The sequence below is a fragment of the Nilaparvata lugens genome, chromosome X (genome assembly GCF_014356525.2).
Source record: "Nilaparvata lugens isolate BPH chromosome X, ASM1435652v1, whole genome shotgun sequence".
Taxonomy (NCBI): Eukaryota; Metazoa; Arthropoda; class Insecta; order Hemiptera; family Delphacidae; genus Nilaparvata; species Nilaparvata lugens.
Window position 1 is genome coordinate 1,651,048 of NC_052518.1, and position 5,601 is coordinate 1,656,648.

Consider the following 5,601-nt stretch of genomic DNA (forward strand, 5'->3'; position numbering starts at 1 on the left):
TAAACATACCAAAGCTTTCAAGATGACTTGATATCTGGTCTTGCATTATGGCCTTGAATACTTTGGATATCACAGGTACAATAATTGATGGTCAGAAGTTTTTTATCGCCTTTTTTATGTACAAATAATACCTTAATGTTTTTCAATACACTTGGAAAACCAAACCAAACAGTCATACATATACGTATAAGTTGCCTTTTTCTTGTTTCTATAGTTTTTCCAGTGTTGTAAATTAGCTATAGGTATTATTTGTAATCGAAAATTTATTTGTTTTTATCTGTTAATTACTTTTAATTGGGTCATTTATATATATATTAGGTAGTTTAACAAGAAACTCATGGAGAAACGTTGAGTGGGAATACGATTGGGGAACCTCTGCATATATATATGAACAGTTCTGATTGATCTAATAGAAAAACATTTTAATATTATTGAATGTAAGAAGACTTATTACTTTAAATAAATTATTGAAACAGTTGGATTGGTTAAAAAAAGGAAGCGAATTCAACAATTTTAATAAGCTACTGCCTAATGAATTAACTAACAAACTCATAACTAAATCGAAACAATATCAAAATAATCAACTGACTATTGAACAACATTTGAAATGTCAATACATGAGTGTGTGTGACCTAACATTCAGCTCTTTACGATTGCAGTAGGCTACACGAAAACATGAAAGTAGTGCAATATAAAACAGTTTATAGGTTATAATCGCCCGTTTTCGAAGGCTGACCGACCAAACTTGGCCGGTAAGTTTGAACTGGAGTTTTCGGAGTCACGTGACCCTAAACGAGTGTGGTGAAATTTGATTCTGTCATTTACGGCCAAACAGCAGATTTCATTTCGTTAAACTGTTGGTTTGGTGTTTGGTGAAATCGGGCCTTAGGCTAGGCTGAATAAAAAGTTTTGTTACACATTTAAATTTATATGTATCAGCATATAACCCTGGAATGTGTCTGCCTAGAATAATAATGATCTTATTTCCAGCAATGATAAATTCAAGAGGCTTTTCTCTTATTATTATTAAGTTATGCCTTAAATAATATGGTATTCAGTGTTGTGTTATGACGAGGTTATGTTATGTGTGGCCTATAATAGTCTTTCGAAAAGATTATCATTTAAATATATAAGTATTTAGACCTATAATAAATTTATTCTTTCATTTTACAGTACATCAATAAAAACAAAATCACTCGACTTACCTATATTTCCTGGATAAAATCACAAAAATTACAAACTACAAAACACAAAAAACCGTTGGTCCATTGCAAAAATGCAAAATGCCAAAATCCATTGACCAAACGGCGTGCAGCACTCTGGCACAGAATAGGTAACTCTGGTCTAAAGCCTAAATCGATAAACCCAAAATGTCAATATAATATTATCAATACATCAATAAATGATAATTATTGACTATTGATAATTACATATTCTCAAACATAATCTACATCTTTGTTTGGAAATGCGTTATTCAAATTACATAGTTTAAAAAAGTAAAAGTAGAATACAATCCTGATTTCTACATTTGAATGCAATAAAATCAGTTTCCCCCGGGAAAAAAGTTAGAATTAGTTTGATATATCGATTGTTGAGACTTTGATATTTCCATTTCACAGTATCAATATTATTGATAATATCAATATTTTCATTCAATACCATAGTAATGGTGGCAATTTCAAAATTATTGACAATGTTACTGTTATTAAAATATTTGATATCAATTTCAGGTGGAGATTATTGATTTTTTATGGGGGGACATTTGCGCTTGACACTGAAATAATGTTGGAAATGATAAAATAGTAGGTTGTTATTATTTGAATTGAAACCCCAAAAATCATTTCAAAGTCTGTGTGAGTAATTCCGGATACTGCATGATTTTCCTCATAAACTGTGATCTAATTTTAAACTGTGATGAAAAAAGTGTTATAACTTTTCCAATCTTGAATGGAATCATTTTAAATTCTAGGACAAGGTTGATAATATGAACAGAAACGTCCATGAATTTTTCAGAATTTTCCATGATGAACCAACATTTTTTTTAAATTTTAAACATTAGTAGCACGTTAACAAAAAGTGCTGGAAATTAAATTCTACACCCGAATCAGTCATCAAAAATACCTTGTTCCAGGAAAATTGAAAATCTGCAAAAAAATATTCTAAGCTTTTAACTGCATTTAAAATTACCACAAAAGGTCTATGAATCGTTAACGGTGCATTGTAGACGATTTTTGCAAGAGACAAAAAGTGCTGGAAATCAACTTCTACACCCGAATCAGTCATCAAAAATACATTGTTTTGGGAAAATTGAAAATCTGCCAAAATTATTCAGTTTTAAACTGCATTTAAAATTACCGCAATCCATGGACTCCTATTGATATCACTAAACTTGTAGTGATATCAATATAAGTTCATTGACTGTATTTACCATGATTTCTATTGGTATCCATGGATTTCTATTGATATCCTTGAGCTTCTATTGTTATGACTAAACTTGCAGTGATATCAATATAAGTTCATTGACTGTATTTACCGTGATTTCTATTGGTATCCATGAACTTCTATTGATATCACTAAACTTGTAGTGATATCAATATAAGTTCATTGACTGTATTTACCGTGATTTCTATTGGTATCCATGGATTTCTATTGATATCCATGAGCACGTATTGTTATCCATGAGCATATATTGATATCAATAGAGTTTTTCTATCGATTTCTATGGATCTCTTCCACTAGGGAAGCACCAGCAGTGGCCTCATTGTTACGTTGTCTGCTTTCAAAAGCAGTTAATGCAGCGTTTGCCTTAGAGGTAATGGAGATAAACTTAGTATTTCAAAATGAGTTGAAGTGTCTTGTGCTTGCAACTCTGTATTTGATAATTGTTCATAAATTTTGTCATACTTAATTCTAAGTGAACCTAGTTCGTTTTTGACAGTCAACAATTGATAATAAGTGGCTTCAGTGTCCACAACATAATCGTTATAGCTGGTTATAAACCAATCTATTTCCTGGTGTAAATTGTCTCTTGCATTGAAAAGAGCAGAAGGCTCAGGAAGTGAATCTTCCTCATGATCGGACATGCTTAAAAATTAACAGAAAAACCTGAGTAAACAAAATGATACTGCACTGTAGCAATGCGATTGCTGCGCCAATAAGCAACTTTGGGCATTGGTCCAGTACGCAGAGAGGCATGCCTGTGCGTTTGAGACAAGTTGTGTCAAGCTTGCTGTGCGGCAAATCAAATAGTGAGCTCACAAGGCAGTGTAGTGTGCCTTGTGTTGTTTTCTCAATGCGCAATAGCCGTCTGTGACCAGTTCAGTGCAGTTCAGTCTCTCAGGGTACAAGATAGCTGATAGCTGGTGCATACACATCGCAGCATGCTTTGAGTTTGCAGCCAGTACTGAAAATTGAAACAAGTGTGTGAATGCTTAATATTAAACAATACAAACATACAAAAATACAATGGAATAAAATATACTCTAGTGTGGGACCTAATCATTGGCGTCAAGCTAGACTATTAGGCATGTGGTCACTGAAACCCTAAGGTTCAACGGACCAAGAAAATGGGTAATAAAAATGTAACAATTATCCTAGGTAACCACTGAATCGAAAATCTACGGGGCGGAGGACCATTTTTATGACAGAATCCAAAGTCAGGGCAGTGGACTGTAATTGATAGTTGTTATTAATACCTACAAAATATATCTCTGAATTCTGTGCATAAAAAACTGATAGCTTGAAGTGCTGGGAGTATGCCAATAAAAGACAAAATGAGTAAACAAGTTGAGATTTAATATTAATAAAATAATAGGCAGATGGCCACATACACAAAAACAAGTGTATGGAAATTAAATCGAATAAAAATCTTTAGATGAATTTATTACAATATGGAATAAAACCGTAAGAAAGTAAACAATTACAAAATTTGAATGAATGTAAATTAATGATACTAATGACCATTGAAGACTGACAACAATAATTGATAAGGTACTGTCAATGACACCTGAATTGAAAATAGAAAATTTTAAATGATACAATAATAAAGTTAATGTTGAGAAATTCAATGTTAATGATTTTAAAAAGAATAATAACAAATGACAATGAGATGTAGATAATGCTCTATATATTGAAATAGTTGAATGTCTTGATTGACACTAGTACAAATAACCTTAGAGTAATTGAATGTCTCGGTCAACATTAATACCAATAAGTAAGTTCAGGAATGAGAATGTCTTGGTTGACATTAACATAAGTAAGTTCCAAAATCAATTTCATACACATTGAAATAGGCGTCGGTGGCCTTAAGATAATGCTTGTAAGCCAAGGGTAGCTGTCAAATACAATGAAATAATTATTAATGTTGAGTACACTAATATAGGTGACATAGGCCTTCAATGATTTGAATGTCAAGTTAGACATCATACAACAATTCAGATATGAAAATACGCTTGTAAGCCAAGGGTAGCTATCAAATACAATGAAATAATTATTAATGTTGAATACATTAATATAGGCGACATAGGCCTTCAATGATTTGAATGTCAAGTTAAGTTAGACATCAATACAACCATTCAGATATGAAAATACGCTTGTAAGCCAAGGGTAGCTATCAAATACAATGAAATAATTATTAATGTTGAATACATTAATATAGGCGACATAGGCCTTCAATGATTTGAATGTCAAGTTAGACATCAAGTTAGCATATTGCAATTTCAAAGCAGAATCCTTACCTATCTTTCCACCTTTGAAATATCAAAAAGCATAATACCCTAGCCCTTTCTAGCATATTGCAATTTCAAAGCAAAAACCTAACCTAACCTTATGGGCCATTATTAAATATAATCCAAAAAAACCTAACCCCTAACCCCTTCACATTTAATAATTCAGATTTCAAAGCAAAATCCTAACCCCATAACCTATCCTTTCACATTTGAAACATCAAAAACATAACTCTAACTGCATCCTAGCCCCTTCTAGCATATTGCAATTTCAAAGCAAAAACCTCACCTATCCTAATAACACATTATTAAATATAACCTAAATAAAACCTAACCTCCAACCCTTTCACATTCAATACTTGAGATTTATTCGTCATCTTTAGAACAAAACATAAACATGTGGTTCATTTCATGAACATGTTCACAAACATGTGGTTCATTTCATGAACATGTTCACAAACATGTGGTTTAAAGCAAAATCCTAACCCCCTAACCCCCTTTTACCTTTGAAACATCAAAAAACATAACTCTACCTAGACCCTAGCCCCTTCTAGCATATTGCAATTTAAAGCTAAAACCTAACCTATCCTAATAAAACATCAATAAATATAACCTAAATAGAAACTAACCCCTAACTCTTTCACATTTGTTGAACGATAGACAAGGATAGCAACACCATTGCAAATCATACACTACCATTATAACGTGGACCTCACTGTAGATACTCGAAGAATACTTTTGAATAACTATGTTATAACTGTGACTGTTGCTGGCCGTTACTCTGTTTCTAAGACAAAGAGAAGCTGCTTTTCATTTCACTATATTTTATATAAAATATAGTATAGAGTTCACAGTTTCATTTTGATAGCAGCTTCTC